This window comes from Rhipicephalus microplus, chromosome 2, assembly GCF_043290135.1.
Source record: "Rhipicephalus microplus isolate Deutch F79 chromosome 2, USDA_Rmic, whole genome shotgun sequence".
Classification (NCBI taxonomy): Eukaryota; Metazoa; Arthropoda; class Arachnida; order Ixodida; family Ixodidae; genus Rhipicephalus; species Rhipicephalus microplus.
In genome coordinates, this window is record NC_134701.1 from 98,753,610 (window position 1) to 98,777,020 (window position 23,411).

The window sequence follows — 23,411 nt, forward strand, 5'->3', positions numbered from 1 at the left end:
ATTCAGCTTGACTAGGTTTGTGACCTTAATTGTAATTGCGAACCGGTATCACAGTATGCATAAATATCACACACATATACAACCACGGGTGATAGCTTGCTTATTCTGATTAAAATTGAAAGGTTGAAATCGACATATTCAACCAACGCAATGTGTACGAGATATGCCATGTAGAGTAGCTATGCTCGAAACTAATCTTCGCAGGTTCGTTCCATTTTACCCAATTTCTTGCCCATGACTGTAGGTTGGGAAATGAAAGTTCTTCGAACACACATATTCTGTGTAAGGTTACATTTATTTTTATGCAGTACAAAACAAATTGAAATGTATAATGGCTCAAAAGAGAAAAAACTAAAAACAAATTCAGCCAAATCATTACCAAACTTACTCACCAATGATAAACGGATTCTTATTTAAAAGATACATACATACATACATACATACATACATACATACATACATACACACTTACATACATACATACATACATACATACATACATACATACATACATACATACATACATACATACATACATACATACATACATACATACATACATACATACATACATACATACATACATACATACATACATACATACATATACGCACACACACATATACACATGTACACACATACACACATACATACACACACTCATGTGTAAATATTAAAATGAATGGCTATAAAACAACAATTATAATACACTCATTTTGAATATACTACAGAAAATAACTTACGAGAGATATCCACCGGCACTGTTATGTCTGAACACGGTGTTTCTCGAATTATCTCGCAAAAGCTTGATGCATAGTTTTCTGCTGCTGCCCAGTGACAAGCAGTTTTTATAAAAAACACAAGAATAAAGCCCTTGACAATTTCATGCTAAAGAAAAGGGCTTTGCATCAATATTTTGTACATGTCTGCAATATCACTCTGTTTATTTACATAGCTTGGCTCATTCACAACCCACTAACAAAGCATGTTAGGACACTTGGGCTGAAAGTTGGCACAGCACGAGTAAATTCTAGACAAAACATGAATAATACAATTATAAGCTACTAAGATCCTTGGTGCAAATAGTGTTTATATTGACAGCTATAGGTGCCATTTCGTTTCCCCAAAACACTTCTCAAAAGTAGAATCAACTTTATTTAGCTAAAAGTTTCTATTCTGGCGCGTCGTGGTGGCTCAACGGTGGAAGCGTCTCTTTCGGCCAAGAAAACAAAGACCAATTATTTTTCCAGTTCGTGAATTCACCCCATGCTAACATTGAGGCAGCTGGTAAGAGTGCTTTTGGAGAGAGGAAACCACCCCATTCTCACCAGTTGTGGCCTTGGGTAGCTACTTCACTTGGACAAAAATGATGAAAAACACTCCTCAAGAAGACTTCAAAGTTTGCACATCAACACAGTTCCCATACAGCTGTCTATTAGTCTGCTTGAAAAATATTGAGTTTACTGGTGGGCAAAGACTGTACACTATGTGAGGTGATGCTCCAGTGCACTGCATGTATGTCATGCTGCTGGCCTCAACTGCGATGTTGCTCAGCACATATGTGTAAAATAACTACTAATACTATGCCACTGCAAAGTAATTATGTGTCATTTGCATGAAACAGGGACCACAATAAAAGAACATAACAACTTTTGCCTTCACAAAGTTCAAAAAATGTAAATAAATTTCCACAGAGTTTTCACAGTTCATCTAAGGATAGTAATATTGATTGTAAACACATTCTTACTTCCACTAACAAACTATTTTAAGATGCCAGATTCAATATAGAGTATACCAGCACTTTTGTAGGGCTAAACAATTGTACAGGCACCTAGAAAAACACAAGTGAATGCATAGTATAGCTACATATAAAAATAAGTACTTTTATTTCTAGTCTGAGTAGAGCTGCATAGATGATAAGTCACTTGCATTACATTATGAACAAACCTATCCGAGCAAAGTATACATTTAAAAAGTTACACTTACACAGTAGATAAGTAGACTGTTGAAGGACGGACAGGCAGTGGGATAATACCCAAGCACTAAAATCTTCTGTTAAGATATACTAGGAGTAGTGATGATCTACTTCCTTCCAAATATAATAATATACATAGATTCACTTCCCAGAGCTTATACACTCATGGCATCATTGGTGCTATACAAATGAGTGTACACTGAAGGATTACATCGGCTAAGTACATGATTACTGCATCCATGGCTTTACTTCTTGTACTACAAAGAATGCAGACACAGTTACCATTGGCGACCATGGATGCTGTGATTTCTGGCATGTAAATGTAGAGGCACGCAGGCACTTAACACACATGTTAAAAACTTCAGCTCAAAAATATTTGCCCACTAACACTACAGCAGCCTTTAAATTAGTGTCACAGTTTGGTATCTTCCATGCAAAATTTAAATAATTTTGAATGCAAGCAATTGAACTGCTGAATAATGCACTGCTAAGAAGTTAAGCAGCAGCTCCTCCTGACATCACAATGTGCTTTTTCTGCTGTTGTAAACTTTGAGCAGGAGAACAGTCACTGGCAGTCCCTTTATACTTGTTGGTCTTCTGTGCTCTGTTCTTGGTATACTGTACATGACCGTGGAGCACCGAACCTCTTGTTACTGCTGGAACTTAGAAAAATACAGATCATTGTTACAACCATGCTACATGCAAGAGTGTATAGTTGTCAATTATGTGCTCATATTCACAGATATTGTTGTATTTTCAGAAGCCAATGACAAGCCTCAACACACACACACACAAACAGTGAAGACTGAAAATATATTTAATATGATACAAGAGCAAAACTACAATGTTATAGATGAAGACATGAAACTTCTGCCAGACATAAAAAGCCAATAAAGTTTCTTCTATTTTGACTTTTACACTAGGTGCGAGAAGCAGACCACAAATAAGTTCACTAAGAAATACAAGTTAGACTGCATTAAACGCAACAGCCAATGTTCCTAACTTTAAGGCTGTCTAACATAGCCAGCTCACCGTACTGCGTATAGGAGCAAATGGGCAGTCTAGAAGACACAAAGAACTTGTGGATTATGAGTGTGCTTGTTGCTGACATCTATTATTCTAAATGAAGAAAACCCTTCAAAAATGCACTTCATCAGGGGAAATAATCATACGCAACAAACACAACGGGCTCCTGCAGGTGCCACCAACACTCACGATTATTGTTGATACAAGTGTCTTGCCGGATGGATATGCTGCGTCCTGCACAGAACACCAAAGGAGCGCTCCATGACTTGGATTGCATGTGTGCTAGCTGCATCGCTCTGCTGCTGAAATAGGCTAGCCACAGACAGACAAATGAGAAGCCATGGCTTTGAAACACACTGAACGTCACCTTTAGAGATCAACAATGCATACTTAGGTCAGGTACAATTTGTAGAAAAATATATATCACTATGCAATCGTGGTGAACATGTTCGGCTGAAACATAAGCAACAGCACTGAGAGAGAAAAAGCTACATTAGGTAAAAGATGCAGTTACTGGCCCTATGTCATCTGAAGCTTCTTCAATAGGTCTTTCTCCTTACAAGTTGTGAACAGCCAGGCAATTTTCACCCACTTGCTATTTCCTTCCAGAGCACATGATCCCCAGAGGGAGTCACAAGCTCGAGAGCTCAATAAGGAATCAAAGTACTTGTGCTCGTTTCAAAGCACAAGCTTTTGAGCCTCAGATTATTGGAGTTTCATTCACAAGCTGCAGGCTTTCAGCTTTCAACATTCTCAATTATCTTGCAATTTAGTTCTATAAATGTTGAATAAGAATTATGTCTAAGAATATTACAGGTATCCACTGAAAGCAACCATGCTTGGGTTTTCAATTTGTGCACAGTAAGTGGTGTTCACGTAATCGTATGTATTAAAGAAAAACTAACCTTGCAGCCAGCCGTTAGGCAGTTTTGTGCGCTCGAAGCTCCCAAGCAGATCACAGTCCTTCCAGATGAGGCTGCCATGCATGCTTCCACGCCGCATTCGCTGAATGATAACAGTGCCAGCAGTGACATAGGCTTGCATAGTTGGGGAGAACGCGTCCTTCCTATTTTTGTACAGGTGCTCCAAGTAATGATGAGTATTGATGTGCCAGAATGTTCAACCGATGAATCACAGGACCTTAACAAACCAATCTCTGCGATCTGTGAAGAGCCAAAAACGAGATATTTAAAAACAATCATTAAAGCACTCACTTCTAATACTTATTTGAGGAAGCTATCACTTCGTTAATGTGACCAAAATCTGCTATAATCACTTTGAAATAAACTGAAGCTTCATGTAAAATTTACGTACCGCAATATATATGGTCTACTGAAGTATAGTACTAGCACAGTGGTAATCGTCTATAGAACTAATTTTCCAAAATAACATAAATTTTTTAATTGCAACCAGGCTTCTGAAAAATAAATTCACATTAACTTTCCAACTATCAAACGTGGTCAATCGATAGGCCCAACCTCATAATCAAACAAGAGCCCACTTGTATCAAATCACAAAAAACTTTTTATGTATTTGCTCCATAATATATGTATGTATATAACAGTAGTAGTATATTTTTCATGCTTCAACTTACCATAGAGAAACTTTACATCTGATGGGCTTAAAAACTTGCACACGTTATAGAACTGTGTGAATTATAGTACTGGTGAAATTTAGTTCTGCAAGGTGAACTCACCGATGGCAGCATTTAGTAGCCGTCGGTGTCATGAGTAACCAAGTACGGCCAACAGGCAAAGGGCATCTGCAGACTGGAAGCTGCCAATGACAGCAATGAAGGGCTGGCCAGGCGTGCACGTCCATTGATAAAGTGTAAGAACTGGCCATGACCGGCTGTTGTCAAGGCTCTAGTGCCGTGAAAAACGATGGCCAGACGAATTAGGAAACCTGTAGTTAGGCGATATTGGCCTACAACTTCCTCCAAAGCAAGGCACCGGTGAAATCTTTGCTTTTTCTGGGGGCCGAAGGGAAGCTGGACGTTCACGGGCTCTCGCTGACACATAGAACTCTCAAGTTGTTACCGAAGAACAGTCTATGCGCGCTTCCAAAGTAACACGATCCACAACAGAATGTAGCATCTCGCAGTTTTGGTTGATCACATCACAGCGCTAGGACTATGGTTATCACAAAAAGGAGAAGTGACGACTTAATAAACAAAAGCGCCAAGCTGCCCCACCACAACTTCGCCGGGCAAAACAGTTATCAACGCTGTCTTTCAATTTTCGGTCACACGAGCACAGCTTGTTCACAAGTCTTGGAACGTCAACACAGCACCACCGAACAGTACATTGCTCTCAAGTAAATAGAAGCGTACGGGCTAACTAGTGGCGAAGCAAGAACCGAGCGCGTAGTTCATACGTTTCCGTACGTACTTGGGGTCACTCAACTAACGTGTCAAAACGCTGTCAATCCGAAATGTCGCACAGCACCCAACTGAGAGACTGGAAATTCAAGCGAACGAACTGTTACCGGCACACAAACACAAATTGCAGGCTTCTCGAGTGCTAGTTGCCGTCGATACATCGACGCCGATCCCCGCTTGATAACCACACCGACGCACAGGCTTCGCTGCGCTTCACCGTACACCATTGCACTGCCGCAGCTTTCCGCACTGCTCACACGCACTGAAAGAGCTGCTGTAATCACAACACATCCGGTCAAACGCTGAAGTAACTCGTGCGAGAAGCATTTGCTGAAAGTCGCACCGACCGATATGCTGTTTACGACGCCATGTTGTTTTCGACAACTGCACCGCACGTAAGAGAGCTCTTAGAAAGTACTTGCACTATTTTCACGGCGTGAAAAAACTTTCTCTTATTTGCGAGGGGGGTGATATGACGAACAGGACAGGCGTGCCAGATGAAAGAAGTGTTTTGGCAACGTCACGGAGTGAGCTGATGTAGAGTGTATTGCTTCACAACCAATAACAAGCTGTGCCTGTCGGCCAAGCCGTCGTCTGCTCGCGTTTGTCGTCTGCTTCGATCAGAGCATGCGACAGGGGATTCGCCTTCGCAACGCTATTATTCTCAGGTCAAGTGGTCACTACGTCGCACAAAATACATGTCAGTGGCTCGCTCTACCTATGAATGTTGTTCGTGTGCCAAGTTAAATGACTGGTAATTGACGCAGGGATGAATTCAGCCAAGGTTTGCTCCAGAATCGTGAAGGTTTGCATATTTTCGGTGTCATACAAAGTTACTAGGGTCATTTCATTCCGATTGCTTGCCATAATATCACGGTCCATATCGGTGTCTGAACAGTGAAGGTGAAGATGCATGATTTGTTTGTAGTTCCATGCGTAATCACGCGCACCCCTAATACGCTTTTGTTTACAAAGTACGCTTTGTTCCACATCGTCCCAAAGTGTATCGACAGCTGTATTTCAGAGATCGCAACCATTGGACAGTTAGAGCCGATGAAAGTACACTAGAGCACAAACTTTAGGAACCACTCACTGGAAACTTTCTCTCATTTTTATTTTCCAATAGCGTGCAAGGAATGTGCTCCCATTAACCTCTTTGGTGGTAATTTCCACCAATGAGGCAAGGATCTCGAGTCGCACTTTTAGTTGGATGAGATGGGACAACAACATAACAAATAAGGTTGATCCTATGCCATGCCGCGTTCGAATGCACCGACCATTCACGTATCACATTGGTTTTCATCCAACCACAAATCTTTACATGCGTAGTTTTATGCCATTGACGCCCAATAGAATTCTTCAATTACTGCGACTTCGAACTTATCAGACGGTGGTGGTTGTCAACACCATCCACTGCTTACAAGGGAAACGACATGCGAAACTCAAAGTGCCGAAAGAGATAAAAGCGCACCAGCAGTCATCAGGCAGCCCTTAATGGGCGTGAATTAACTCAAAACCAGCCAGGGCACCAAAGTATACCGCTGTGGCAGCAGGTTCTAAGTAGCCACATTGTTCCTAAGAGTGGTCCGGACCACTCTTGGGATTTTCTCTCAGCCGTGCTGTTTTTACGCACAATTTCGCTTCGTGAATCCACTTACGAGCACTTTTCGGTGACGTAAGCAAATATAGCAACTGCATCACCATCGCTGACATGTTCCCGGGCAGTCACAGCGCACTTTATTTGCAGCGGCCGATGTGACAACTATGGCCTCTTACGACGTTTTTTCGTTTCGTGAATCAACTTACGCAACAAAATTTCTCTTGCGCAAAAATGTTTTCGTAAGTGAGCTTTGTGAATCCGGGCCCTGATTTTTGGCAGGATGACAAGAGTTTTTTTCCAAGTGCTTGAAACAGAAAGCGAGAAAGCGCCACCCACTCTGAAGTTGCTCTGGCGAATGGAGGGTACGACCACAATAAGCAGCACTCTGGTAAGTTGTGCACGCTGATCTCATTACTCGCATTACCAGCCGAGTAAGACCAAATGAGTTCGTACATCCTTTCAGCCAGGCGTAAAAACAGTTATACTTAGGGTGACATGACCCGACAAAACACACTTTGAGAACGTGCATGGCGTACGCGCACATAGAAACATGATGTGGCTGGCAGATGACGCAAGGAACAATTCACAATTGAACATTTCGTTCAGTTGCCGCCATGTGACGACGGCGCTCAATCTGGCGGCCAATAGAAGGGATAGTTCTCATTCTCAATGTCAAGTTCACAAAAAAACGACATCGGTAAAAAACAGTGTCACAATGTTACTTTTAACGAAACATACGAAAGAACAACCTAGTTGGCGAGGCCTTATGGTTTCCACTACTTTTTTCAAAGTGCAAGCATATAAATGATAATTACGGATACAAATCCAGAGGCCTTGTGATGGCTCTGCTCCCAACCGTTGGCTTCCCTCGTCTAAAGGGTGGTAATTGGCGCAGAAATGTCTTCTGTCAACGCTAGGAAACATCGCGCATTCCCATGGTTTAGCCTATAGCATGATCACAGGCACCCTGTCTAGAAGTGAATTAACGTGGTACACTACGTCGAACGATATAGACGGAGGAGTTGTTTTATATGTAGGGTTTGACGTCCGAAAACAACCACAAGCTTATAGGAGACCTGAGGTTCTTTAACCCGCAACCAAACTTGAGCAAATGGGCCTCAGCATTTTCGCCTCCATCAAAATGCAGAAGCAACACCCGTGATTCAATCCCACGACCTGTGGTTCAGAAGACGAGTACCTAAGTCACTGAAGCACCACAATGGGGCATAGACGAAGGTGTTGTTCCCAGGCTACATGATTGTGTTACAGAAAATTGCAAAATGTGTTGCATGAAGACTCTTTTGATTTAGTATGCTGTATACTCACAAACTTTACTAGAGTGACAGATATGGTTATTAGTAACATGGTCTCTGGAGTAATGGGAAGCAGAAAATAAAGAACCGCCGTCCGGGCTAGACTCAATACACCGCTCCTGCGTGTTTTATATTTCCCCATGTGACCGGGTTGTTAGGAAATATTACCAAATAGCAGCAGTATACCAGCTCGTAAAAGCAAATATAAATAGACATATGAAGGTCGTCCCACTTTAATTTGTGGCGCAAATTCATGTTTTCTGTTGAATAACATGGACGGTAGGACGAATGACCAAGACATCGGTGCGTTGAGGTTCACTGGCGCTGAAGTAGTAGAGCTATGATGCTCTGCAACGTTCATAAATTTATGATAATAAGTTTTTTTGCAAACTAAACTTGTTTTCCTGAACACTCAAAATTGCTGGCATCTTTATAATTTTGCGCAAGAATACGGAAGCAGAAACCTTGTTGTCTAAAGGAATAAGTTTAAGGCTAAATCAAGCTCAAGTGGTTTCATTACATTACATAAAATTTTTGGTTCCCCCCTGAATACCTACATGCCATAATATTAGGGCACTGTAATTATAATAACTTTTTCTTGTATTCTAAAATCGACAGCACGTCAGAAAACAATGTTCCTCAAATTACTCACCAACATTTATAAAACCAGCTTTCTTTTTTATACGCAAATTGATATTAGTTGAGTTGAGATTGAGAATAAGTGAGTAAACTTTACCGCGTTGTGAGAATATTGGTATCATGAGACTAAGTCAACGTGTTAGGTTCATGTGTGTTTCATTCTCTAGGTGTCCAAAAACACAGTGAACTGAATAGAAAAAAGGAAATTGATGAATGTTTGGCGAAGACGTGTTACGCTGGATTGAATCTGTGTTCCCATGTTTGACGGACAACTTTGTCGGACTAGATATTGGAGAGGTTGCCTCAGTGTAGAGGTTCTTTTAACAGCAGATTGTGTTATGACGGGGTATACGATAACTCCACACACGTATTCTGTGGTCCCGCATATGAGTTTCTAAAATATAAGTTTGGAGCAAGCAAAAATGCAAAAAAAAGAATTACGCACCTGCAGTGAAACGTACTGTCACTCTACCTTTGACATGCGGAGCGAAATGAATTAGTCTCAAAGCACACGTTTTTCAGCAAACTAGCAGCGAGGTATTTTTATCATCTATTCGTCAACGTCGATAGTCAGAGCTCTTTGGCTTCAGCGTGTGAAAACTAGCGACATGACGCAACGGGCCCTAAAGGCACACTTTATATATTTTCGCCCCACCTGTTATGACACGCGCGCTTGTTTAGCGATATGAGCGGTTTTTACCTGCTGCGCTCTTCCCGCAAAGCACGATGTTCACCACGCTCACTTTAGCGGCTGCTTTTTTGAAGGAGGCATGTTGATCGCACCAAAAAAATATTCATGTATGACTGTTGTAAATTCACACTCAGCCTGTGGGACTTGGGCGTTTGTTGCATGCGTCCTCGTTTTAACGCAATAGCGTTAAAGAGTTCGTGTTGCAGAAAACCCGTCGCCGGTGTAGGACCGGTTAGTTATTAGTCTGTGCGTCTGTGACCGGAAAATCAGTTTACAGAGACAGTCACGGGAAGCCGCTACTTGTCCTCGCATGCGCGCGTGATCACACTGAAAATGCCGCACATTCGACAAAACAGAGAGAGAGAGGGAGAGAGAGAGAGATTATTCCGTGGTTACTTGAAAAAGTGCTTCGAAGCCTCCTTAACGTATTTTGTTCGACAGGTTTCACGAAGAAAACGAGCCCAATCGGCGATAATAGCGCGCGCTGGTCCAATCTACTGTGTGCGTGTTTGCGTGCGTGCGTGGGTATGTAACAATACATATGAATATTTATGCACTTAGCAGTTGAAGGGTGTACTAGGGGCTGGATTTCGCTATCGCGTTCAACTATAATGGCGCGTCCACACTTGAGAGTTGAAGAAAAACGAAAACGCTAGAGCGGCTGGAAAATCCTAATCGTGGGCGTTGAAGATGTTCACCTTAGTTCTGCCCCATCCCTTCGCCACTGCCGTCCATACCTTAACAATTAATTCAATTTAGCCTGCTCTCTGAGAACTAAAATTCGTACAAATTTTCTAGTTATTCAAGCAAAGTAGTAAAAAGACTCAGCTCGCACCTTTTCAAACGTTGCTTTTGGAGATAAACCTACAGAAACGAAACGAGCGAAGGCTCCGGCAGCGGCGGCGGCGCATTCGACTGCCTGTACGCAATCGCGAGACACGTTGGGGCATCCCAACTCGCTGCCGCCGCACCGTCGGCTTCCAATGTTTTCGGTGATCGTAATCCAAGTCAGGCTCTCGATGAGCGCGTCCTCGTTGAGGCCATCAAGCTTCGTCGTGCTGCATGGGTAGTTTTCGATTTGAGCCGATGCGAGCCATGCCAATGAGACACCGCTGACGCCTGTGCCGTCATGTTGAATCTGCGGCTGGCTGGTTACGTCACGTGGTTTGATCTAGCGCAGCCAAGGCTGTGAAGCGGAAACGAGATCCGGCGTCGCCGTCGCGTAGCGGGAAAATCATGCTCGGACCGATTTTTGCGCGCCGGCCGGGCGTCTTAGTTTTTCGGCCGCTTGAGCGGCGAAACCAGCCAGTTTCCGGAGAGTTTCACCGGTTTCGCTCTCTTCGAGGCCAAGTGTGAACGCGCCATTAAAAGCGATACTTAAGCGTCTCTATTTTTTTTTGTTTGAGCAGCGTTCTTAAGGTGCCGAGCTGTTACAGTTGTTGATTCGTGCTTATCCCTAGTGTGTTCTTTCCGTGAGTAGTTTTGGAAAGAGCAGATCATCCCAAGCTTGGAACTGCTTGCCGTTCTTCGCATGACATTAGAAGTCAATGATTAATTGCTTGTGCTTTTATTCCCTCATTTTTTATGAAACATTGGGTAATAAACGACATATGAATTGCTTCCATGAAAGCACATTACAACTATACCAATCTCAGTGACAGAGGTACGAGCGGTTTCTTGTGTATTTGTTGCCCATTTACTGATATCCATAGATGTGATGCACTTCGCTAAGTACACGTATTACGTCTAAAGTACAGGTAAATAAAACAGCAAAAGAGTGTATTGATTGCATCAGCAATTTCCCCCCTCCCACTTCCCCACCTCGAATTTAGATAGTTTTATCTTACGAGCCGGGGGAGTGGCATAAGCGGTATTGCTTTCATGGATTGAAATAAAAAAAAAAACATTGGAGTTGTTGTGCATGGTACTATGTGATAGCTGCCCATCTTGTCGTCCTCATTAGGGCTAGAACGAAACAAAATATATTTAGTGTAGTGCTCATTGAGCGTTAAAGCTCTAGTTTTAGCCGAGCTCACTATTGTAGAGTACAGACAACTAGAACGCTCAATTTCGGTGCTGTCCAGCTAACAATAACAAAAAATATGAATTGACGAAAACAGTAAACCTTATTTATACGTCGATAGCAGTTTATGGGCATAGTATTTTATTGTTTCTACATCTTTGTTTATTATAATGTTTGGAGGTTTCTGAATTTTCTCCTGAGTACGTGAAGTTTCTCGCGGTACGTAGCATCATGAGGTGCTCCGTGCAGGCGTCCAGAATACAACTGAAGCTGCGGTAAACATAAGCAAGAAGGCCAACAAACCTTCACAGAAGTTTCTGCTTCATAGATTAGTCTGGGAGATAAAACAGTTCTAAGCAGAGGAAGTTGTTTTCACTTTTTTCACAAACAGAGGCGTGACCGTGTGGTAGAACAATCGTTTGTTAGCCAATGACGCAAGTTCAATCCCCACTTGAACAAAAACTACTCTGGTTCGGTCCCGACTCTGCACCAAAAGGAATTTTCTGCAATTATTAATTTTATTTGCATTGTTCTCAATTTTTCGGTGACGCATAGGATGCCGATTTCTCCTTCACATCTACCAACGCAGACACTGACGCCGACACCGACGCCGACGCTAGAATTTCTGCGAAACGAGCTGTTTAATGCTGTCGCACTAAAAAACAAACACTTGCTGGGATCCGCGAAGCCGCTGTGTTGAGAAGCTGGCGTGGCACCGTTGTACTCCAACTGGGTTGTGCAATACTGGGCTGGCTCGCGAGGAGCCGGGGTTTTAATTCCATTGTTTCAATAATGCTTTACAGAGACTTACTTGTTTCTCTCCTATTTCGTGCAATAGTGGTTATGGACACACGCGGCAGCGAAAATATACGACGCACGCGAACCTTGCTGTGATATCATATCAGCTTTCGCTTTAAATGTAAATAAATGATATTAGTATTCTTTCAAATGGCAGCGCATGCTGAAGGAAGGACCTTCCATGAACACGAAAGTGGTGGTAAATAACTAATAATAGGGTTAAACATTGGCCTAATTGATCGCGCCAAGTGATAGCCTAAAGAGGGGGAACCAAAGTGAATACGTTATTGCGGCATTTTTCTTATTCTTTCGTTCAAACACCACATTGATCGCTTCACGTTGGTTTTGTACAAATCATTCTGTCCACTGTAAGTAAATAAGAAAGAAAAACATGTGTGTGAAAGAACATTGTAAAGCTGAGTAGGACAACAGGGGAGGGGGTTAAACTTTGTAGGCTATATGGCCTGATTCTCACTTACTCAGTTTCTCTAAACAGAAACAATCAGACTCTATTTCGCTGGGCATAACATCTTGCAAGATCTGAGTGGTGGGAGAAAAAACTGTGCCCACAAAAAAGGTAATGGTGGAAAGGGGCTGATCGCAGATTCCAAAATACCCCAACAAAATACGTTTATTTTGAGGATTTTATGCCTACTTGTCTCTTTCAACATATTAATTTTTTTGTACTCTTTGTATTCGCAGACAAAATAATTCAACGAGCTCGTTAATTTATTTGTTTGTTTTTATTTATTTATTCATTTATTGGAAAAGTTGTTGTACTTGAAGGCGGTAGTTATTCTCTGCTCATAAGTTGTATACAAAGTTGATTATTCAGATTTGGGGAGGCTGTGTACTGACTTTCACAAAAATCTTGTACGCAGCTAAACGCTCCTGAATAGTCTTATGTCTTCGTTGAGCTTCGATGTTCTTCCTAGTTTTTCCCTATCTCTTCAACGCTAGAAATTACTGCACTCTTCTCGTTGCTGAAGCACAGCTTGGCTCTCATGCACGTCAGTTGATTCTGCAAAGTGCATCACCGCTAATTTTATTGTTTCTTTCAGAGAAGCTCCCGTGTTCTAATAAAATGACAAGCGCAAAAATTGCTGCCGGGAAAGGCCCACCCCCTTAAAGAATTTAAACAATAATTTTCTCCACTATTTCATGAAAGGCTGTGAATTGGATCTGTTCCCTTTAATCTTACCTGGCATACTTACTACGTCCCTTTCTGCTCTCTGATTTATACATATTATTTTGTAATATTGCTTTAGGCTACTACTGTAAACTAATTTTATGCAGAGTGACCACGTTATTTATCATTCCTTTTTTTAATTGAGACATGTTCACATATAAGGTAATATCTATGAGATAATCTAATCTGGTTTGTACCTTCATTGAAAAAAAAAACGACAGGAAGGGCTCGCCAAGAAGAAATTGTGAAATGGGGTTGTGTCGAACCGACGTTTTGACAAGTGGGCTTGTCTTCCTCAAGGCTTGAACTGAACATCGGCATTCAAGTAGCCAAGCAGTAAAATGTACTGTGTTTTTGTCTTATTCATAAGCAAGTTGATGTTTTCGCAGTGGCATTCAACCAGCTGACGTCATGCCTCGATGTAAGCGCGTAAGCCTGCATCAACTCAGGCTTAAGCGTCTTACTAGGTTCACTTACGAAACTAGCCGACCTATCATTATTGATATAAAGTTACGCTATGCTATCAGTTGTCGTCTAAATGAAGAAGAGCCCCTTCTATAGCTTTTTTTGGTTTCGTCGAGTTCCATGTGTAACAAAAACTTCCTGAATGCCCTAGTGGGCGATAATCAGACAACGCTAGAATTGAAAGTATGCGTCCAGGAAACAATTCGCTGTCGAATGCGAACAGTGCACATCACAAAGTATATTTGCCTTGACGGAATGCAAAGCAGTGACACGCAATGGTGTCTCGAAAGCCACAATCTTCTTGAATTTTTTAGTACATTCGTTACAGACCATTCGCATGCACAGCAATCGACAGCTCCCAAAATTGAGAGAGGAGCACTCATTTATTTCGGCAAGAAAAAAATGGAAATTGCTTTAAATACTTTTGTCTAGGTGGCAATAACTGGATTTTCGACAAAACTAGCTTTGTTCTTGATGGATTAATTACTCTTTTTTTCAACAATACTGAAACATAGAGAGTAGTTATACTCGATTATAGAGGAGTTCATAAAGAGAATAATTTGACAGACCAGGAAAGCTTATTGGTCTATGTTAACAGAAGGCAAGACCAGTGCACATTGCATTTAGTTCTTTTTTCACCTCGTTATAGTGGTTTTACCGCAACAGTATGGCTCATTGTGCGTGGTTTTGTTCTGTATTCTATGTTGAAAGAAAACGAAGCGAGAACATGGCTGCGTACTGCAGCCCCAGTGGGTCAACTTCAAGATGTTTGACCCTATACGCCTATGTGACGGCTGCGTGGTTTCACAGGCTTACCATTATGCAAAGAATTGCACGTACATCACTGATAATTATCAAATAATATCCGTACTTCATATATCTCTAGCGCCGTCATTTTGTGAAACACTTTAAATAGAAATAGTGATCACGAGGCAGCGCTGTAGATTGCCGAAACTATATTTCTACCAACCCACGCCAGGTGATGGTCTTTCTCTAAAGTGCACTTTCTGAATGTCTTCGCACAGAAAATTCGTGAAGGCCTTATGGAAAGTTTTGCATGATAGTGCCCTTTTGAATAGGCTATAGCACACCAGCTCACTTTTTTTTTCTTTTCTCTTTTAAGTGTCTATTTCCCTCTTCGCTTTCTTTCCCATATTTCTTCCCCATTCTACCTTATCTTTCAGTTTCAGTTTTCAGTTTCAGTTTCAGTTTCAGTTTTATTGAGCATTTTCTTCACAGAGTTGCGAAAAAGAAAACGCAAGGATAAGAGCAAAAAGCTGCTATGTTAGCAGCTTGACGAGGCTCCTACCCCTTTTCACTTGGGATTAAAAAATTCCGCAGAGCACAAAACGTGAAAAAACAATTTGACGTCAATTTTGAAAACTTCAAGAAAATAGGAAATAAAAAGAAAATGCACCAAAATTACATCAGTTTCAGGTTTACATAAAAGAGGCAAACCACATAGAGAGAAAAACAACAAAAAACAAAAGGAAACAGTGTGCGGTCAATCATGAAACAATGCACACGTTGCTAAACGGCTACCAAAGTATTACAAAATGATTATACAACGTTCACAACACTGGGTATGCGAAAAGCACAAGTTTTAATGCACAAGGGAAACACTGACGAGTGAAATGTTGCATGTTTTACTCGTAAAAAAAAGCAACGAAAAAAATGTCAAAGAAAGCAAACATCATAGGATGCCATGTTACACACGAGCACTATTATAGGGTGTTTCTTTTACATATAGTACTATAGCCGGACAACTAGAAGAAGCTAAACTACACGCCGCCATTTTGGATGAGAAAGTTCTTAAGTTGTTTTTTATGTATATTAAAGATGTCGATGTTTTTATTTTCAAACATGTTAAAACAAGCTGGAATACAGTGTTCAAGTTTTCTCAGACCGTGATCAGTTTGCGAATAAGGAACGAACCAGGAAGCCTTTTCCGAATGTCATAATAGGATTGTGTATTTTTTCTGAGGTTACACAGTTTAAGAAAACAAGCGTTGTTTGATAGCAAGCTTTGTTTGTATTTCATAATAAGGTTGAAACTGTGTATGTGGTCGATCGGTAAAATCTTATATTCTCTGAATAAATGACTTGTATGTGCGTCGTATGGTACGTTTGCAATATGACGAATCGCTTTTTTCTGCAGTAAAAATATTTTGTTCCGATTTGCTTTAGATGTATCTGCCCATACTAGACTACAATAGTTTATGTGAGATGAAAACAGCGTATTATAGAGTAAAAGTTTAATGTTTGCTGGAATATCTGTCGAAGTTTAGAGAGAGCACCACACGTCCTAGCTATATTTCTAGTTACTTTATTAACGTGTTCGTCCCAATTAAGATTTTCATTAAAAATTACTCCTAATGATGAAACTTCTTTGACAACCTCAATTTTTTCGGGCCCGAGATATATATCCAAACCACGATAGACAGCCTTCTGAACCAGTGCGAATACCACAGCTTTGAATTTTTTTGTGTTGATCGTTAAATAATTGCAGTACTCCATATGAAGATGTCGTTAAGAATGTTGTTGGCTGAGTCTGCAAGCTTACCTAAATCATTACCATGAAAAAATATACTAGTGTCATCTGCACAAATAATGAAGTCCACATATTTGCTGACACTTGTTGTGTCGTTTATATAAATATTAAACAGTAGGGGCCCTACTATGCTGCGCTGAGGTACACCTGACGTTATGGTTAGTAGGGAGGATTGGCTGTCATTTATAACAACAGATTGCTTTCTTTGTGATAAATAAGAGAGAGAGAGAGAGAAAATTTTAATGCGGAAAGGCAGGGAGGTTAACCAGAAAACATATCCGGTTTGCTACCCTGCACTGGGGAAAGGGTTAGGGGAAAGGGAGGAAGAGAAGCACAAACACACATACACACACTCGCACACAGTAGTGTCACAATCGTTCTACGAGGCGGGTCGCTCGCAGAAACTTCATCAGCGCCTTCGTTGCTTTCTGGCGTGAAGCTCGATCTTTCCGACATTCCAAGATTGACTGCTCAGAAAATGGCTGGTCGTCGAGGCGAGCAAACACTGCTGAGAGGGACTGTCGCTGAGAGCTGTACTGGGGGCACTGACATAAAATATGTTCAATTGTTTCGTCATTGTCGCAATGGTCGCATGTAGCGCTGTCTCTCATTCCGATGCGGCAGGCAAAAGCGTTCGTGAAAGACACCCCAAGCCACATACGGCAGAGAAGGGTCGTCTCGGATCGGGGTAGGCCAGATGGAATAGTAAGTCGTAGGCATGGGTCCAGGCGGTGAAGACGGGTGTGGAGAAAACCGGGCGTATTCCGCATAGACCTTGCGACATCCTGCGCAAGCGTATTAATCTTTGCTGCTGCGTCGCTTCTTGATAGTGGAATGGGTTCCATCACTCCATTTTCGTGAGCATTCTTAGCTGCATTGTCGGCATGCTCGTTACCGATGATGCCGCAATGGCCTGGTAACCACTGAAAAGATATGTCATGTCCTTCGTCTATTAGGTGATGGTACAGTTGTCGTATTTCGAGCGCCAATTGATCTTGAGGTCCACGACGTAGAGTATTGTGTAGACATTGGAGAGCTGGTTTCGAATCAGTAAAAATGCTCCATTTTTGTGGTGTCTCTTGGTCAATCCTGCGGAGTGCGCTGCGGAGTGCCGCGAGCTCCACGGCTGTCGATGTCGTCTTGTGTGACGTTCTGAACTGGATGGTTTCGGCTCTTGCTGGGAAGATCACAGCTCCTGCAGATCCTCCAACAGTTGTCGAGCCATCCGTGTAAAGTTTGACATGATCTTTGTATTCTTCGTGTAGCATGAGTAGAATCATCTGCTTTAAAGCTGGCGCCGAGAGCTCCGCCTTCTTGCGAATCCCCGGCACTGTCAAGCGCAGTTTTGGTCGGTCCAAGCACCAAGGAGGTGTTAGTATCCGTTCCGGAGGTGTGTAGACTGTTGGAAGGCACTCACGGAAAGTCAATACTCTCTTACAGAAGGAGGCACTCGGTCGATCTTCTGGAAGCGAAGCTAGGTGGTGGGCAGGGGCGCGAGCAAGGTGTCTAATATGAGCTCTAAGCACCTCCAAAGTAATGTGCACTGTGGCCGGATAATCTTTGGCGATTGCGATGGTTTCCGCTGTTGATGTACAGCGTGGTAATCCAAGACAAACTCTGAGTGCCTGGCTCTGGGCGTTTTCTATTGTGCGTATACTGCTTTTGCAAGCGTTCGTCAGAACCGGCAAGCTATACCGCAGGTACCCCAGAAACAGCGTTTCGTACAAATGCAACATCGCGTGCACTGATGTGCCCCACGTTTTGCCTCCGAGGAACTTGAAAAGTTGTGCGATGGCCGTTAGGCGCTTCTTTAGAGTGGCCACATGGGGACTCCAGCAGAGATTTCGATCGATCGTGACCCCCAAAAACCTGTGGGTCCTGGCGTAGCAGACACTGTGTCCATTGATGGCGATGGGATATGACGTCATTGCCTTCCGCGTGAACGCGACCAGCGCCGATTTCTCAGGAGAAATCTCAGGATAAATAAGATTTCAGAAAATCAAGTGGGGTTCCCCGAAAACCACAATGACGCAATTTTGCATAGAGTACATTGTGGTTGATTCTATCGAACGCTTTGGAATAGTCAATAAAAACACCCAGTGTTAACAGTTTCTTTTCAAATGAGTTAAGTATGAGTTCTTTTTCTGTGAAGAGAGCCAGTTCCGTGGACATGCCCCGTCGGAAGCCAAATTGATGCGGTGATAATATAGAGTACTTTTCACAAAAAGACATGACACGTTGATATATGATTTTCTCTAGCCCTTTAGATATAACAGGAAGTATCGAGATTGGACGATAATTAGAAAAGATATTTCGGTCACCAGATTTGTATAAGACACTAACTCTCGCATGCTTCATTTTTTCTGGGAAAACTCCCGTGGATAGGCAGATAATAAACAGATGGGTAAGAACAGGTATAAAAGATCAAGTGCTGCTTTAATAGGTCTAATTTGTAGGTCATCTATGTCCCTAGCAGTAGTGTTCTTTAGTGACATAAATACAGACAATACTTCTTCAGGAGTTGTGTTTAAAAAACATGTAGTGCTCATGTTTGGCACACCTATAAAGTCCCTGTAATCACTATTACAGGCACGAGAAGGGTTTGATAAATCAGAGGACACCAGCGTTGGGAAGTACACGTTAAATTTATTAGCAAGTTCTTGACCCTTTACTACCTTGTTATCTATGTTTAACTCAAGTGCGTTGCCTCGAGAGCAACTTCTATTTAGAAGCTTATTTATTTCTCGCCAAAGCACGTCGCCACGAGTGCTAACCCTCTTGAAGAGAGCTTCATAGTACGCATCCTTAGTTTTTCTCAGTTGCTTAGTTACAAAATTTCTATACCGCCTGAATTCCAAAAGATCGTTATGGTGTCTTATTTTCACGAATTTCGCGTACAGTAGATTTTTCTTCTTAATCATTTCTAGACATTCTCGCATCATTCATTGTTTCCGACCTTTCTTTCGGGTTTCGACAGTTTTATATTTAAAACACTTATGGTAAGTTTTTCTTAACAGGCACATGATTATTTCATACACCTCATTAGCGTTAACTGATTTATAGACAGGATCCCAACAAATCTGCGCAATTTGACGCCTGAAAGTGTCTAATGTTTTGTTACTAATTTCCTGAATTTTGTATGATTCTGAAGTTGATACTTTTGCACGATTAAGATACTCGTTGCGATTTTGAAACATGTATATAGGGTAGTGATCACTAATATCGGCAATAACAGTTCCAGATACGGTTGAATCACTTATGTCATTTGTAATAAGTAAGTCGATAAGGCTTTCAGTATCTGAAGTGACACGTGTAGGTTCAGTAATAATATTAGCACACGCAAAGGAATCAAGTAGTAGTTAGAAGTTACCAGAGGTTTCAGTTTGCTGCAAAAAGTTTATGTTGCAGTCGCCCCCTATGATAATGTGCAACTTGTTAGTGCACGCATACGCAAGCAGATTTTCAAGAAATTGAGAAACGCTTCTGTTTTTCCGTCAGGTGGACGATGAACTACCACATATACATACTTGTGGCATGCTAGTGATAACGCCTCATAGTCTGGTGTAATAGCTGAAAAGTCTGAGAGAAGGCTGCAAACTAAATGGTCAGCAATTAGTTGCAAAACACCTCCCCCTCGACGAGAGGGCCTGTTTAGAAAGAACGATTTATACGTTGGCAAGCATAGTACCTCGTCATTGCACGTGTACAAAGTTTCAGAAATCATGATGAGGTCGAATTTAAACGAGAATTCGTCGAGGAACGTAGTTATATCATCGTGCTTGTTGCGAGCTGAGTGAGCTTTAAGTGCATGATACTGCAATATCCAATAGTGTAAAGTATATTGACATCACGTGGTAATATCGCCATCTTAACAAAAAGAAAAAAAGAAAAAAAAAGGTCGCGCCGAAAAAAACGAAAAGTGCTAATTAGATAAGCCTACGGCATGCTAGATGCCCCGCGGCTGCTTGAAGTGGCCGCGTGCATCTTGTGCAACTCAGCTTCACATGTGATTTGAACTGCACGAGATGTTTCCGTTTCACGCGCAAATATTTTGCCACCACTTGCCCACGTGAAGCGCCAGTTCATTTCCTGTTTCCGAGCAATCGTCATACCCAGCAATTTTTTCAGTTGGGGACAAAGGTTCTTAGTCAAGGGTAGCAAATTGGATGCTCCAATTTCTGGTTAACCTGCCTTTCCCTCATTTTATTCTCTCTATCTCTTGTTTTTTACATGTAGGAAATATAATACAGCTACCATATCCAAGTTAGAAAATTGTTTACGTGCTATGGGAATAAGTACATCCGTTCCGGAGATTCTCCTTTTTTGAGCCTCCATTTCTGGGTTCACCAGTGCGTGTTTCTGCGTGGTTGTGCAGAAATATACGAATAACACCAAAAAGTCAACATACTAACCTATACTATGGTCCTCCTGTGTCAAAATACGCAATACTTTTATTGTGTTTATTCTGTTTTTTAAGTGTTCGTTCATTTAATTATCCATTACTAATAAACATCTTCTATTTTGTAGATTTAAACTAGCATCGAAATGTTATTATAAAATAAGCAATACTTTTACTACATACCCTTCCTTACTTCAAAGTTATAAGATATGATAAGACCACGTCATTTATAGTACCTCGTCATCAAAAAGTGGGCCAGAAAATGATAGAGTAAGTTATTCTTTCTTTCGGCGTATCTACTCTGGGCTTAGCAAGAATGTTTTCCTCACTATTGAAAAACTTATCAATCTTTTCAGAAAATATCTCGCGAAATTCTTAATCTTTGGGTATATCACCAAAAATACTCGTAAACGTTTTGAATAATTCTAGGTTATATGAGTAGGATACAATAAAGAGTTTCAAATACGTCCACTGCCTCGCGCAACCCCTTTATTGGATATGAGCCATCAAAGAAGCAGAAGGAGAAGAAGAAGAAGAAGAAGCTGCACAGGAACCGTGGTGTGGCGTTGAAGCTTGCTCTCGGGGTGTGGCAAAGAATTAGGTAGCTGTGTTGGGTTAATTGATCTATCATCTTTTCTTATACTGCAATAGTTGTTTTATAAGTGTTTTTGTGCAGTTCAGACAAGACAAGATGCCCTTATCTTCGCCAGGGTCAGGGACTTTTCTTTGGTCAGCTTCTACGCATTCGAAGGAGGTGCCAGTGGATCTTTTCTTGCGCAACGGAATATCATTGGTTCCAGTGGCTCTAGTCCCGACCAATGACGGCATCATTCGGATGAAAAAGCCGAAAATTATTCAGGTGGAAAACGGTCAGTGACGGCCCATTTCCAGTCCATAATGGAGGTCCGCCAGTTCGGCAGAGGAGGCATACATTGCTTTTCGCCAGACCAGTCCTGTGTCCTAGATCTACTGAAGTGATCGATATTTGCATCCCAGCCGGTGAGCGCGTTCATACCTTCACATTTAGCATGTACCCGAGGTCTAGTGGGTGGCGTCGATGCTAACATGCTACCCTCCGAAGTACTAGTGCTGTTTTCGCCAGCAGGTGCTATTTCAGTTTATCGTTGTGGACGGGTGGTTGATAAGAACAAAGTACCAACTGAGTCTGTAATTGTGACCTTTGCGAGATCAGTTTGACGATCAGAAATTAAGGCTTGGCCTTTAATTTACAGAGTAGAGCCGCTCTCTCCTCGCCCGCTCCAATGCATAAAGTGTTGGCGTTATGGCCACACAATGAAAGGTTGTAGGTCAACGATCAGGTGTAAGGTATACGGGGAAGGTCACAATTCTAGCGACTGTCAGAGTGATAAAGAAAAGTGTTGCCTGTGTAGCGAAGCTCATGCGGCCTATAGCTCTAGTTGTTCGGCAAAGGTACATGAACTGCAAATTTTAGAGCTAGTAGAACGAAGACGGTGTTCGCGTAAGGAAGCAGCACTTGAAATACAAGCACGAACACAAGGCTACGCTGGTGTAACAGCTCGTATTATGCCAACAATTGAAGCTCTCTCTGTCCCTATTGCGGAAGCGATTGAGAAGGCAGTGGAGAAGGCAATGGAGCGCATCGCTGGGAATCTTTGTGAGTCCTTGGCCCAGATTCTGTCGCACCAGATGGCTCAAATGTTGGGTACAGCGGAAAACAACCTCAGTGCACCACGTAACATTAGTGACTCCGCGCAGTTTGCAAAGAAGTATGACTCTGATACACCACAGCAAGCTACGGAAGCCCTTCACATTCGTGATTCCCCTAAAAATTCGAAGGAGTATGGCTCCGATACGCCACAGCAACCTACGGTAGCTGCATATTCAGTAGAGGAAGGTAGCGTATCTCAATGCGAGCTTACCAGGAAAGTGGAGGACTCTGACGAAACGGAGATGGATCCCCGATCGCTAAAGTGCTTGAGATGCCCTTTATACAAAAAGAGCATCGCGCCTGTCAATTCAAAAACCAAAAAGTACCAGAAGAACACTCTTTTTAAAGCTGATTTTCTTAAAGGAAATATTCTAAACAAGGCGATCGCTGAGGCTATTTTAGAGCAAAAATAGGGTCACTTAAAATCCTTCACTCTGCAACAACTGATCTAATATATTTGGAATCGCTTTGTTGACAGCTTTCTTGTCCATGGTGCCACCAGCCCTTGCTCTAATGCTGGTGCGTCTGCCAGTCGGCGTCTTTGCCGGTGGTTCTTCCACGCTACTTGAGCTGTTATTGTCTTCCGTATTCGCAAGTTTTAAGTGTGAATACACTTTATAAGCGACCCCGAACCATCCACCGCCCTCGGCGGCGTCTGCAGTCTTCTCTCTA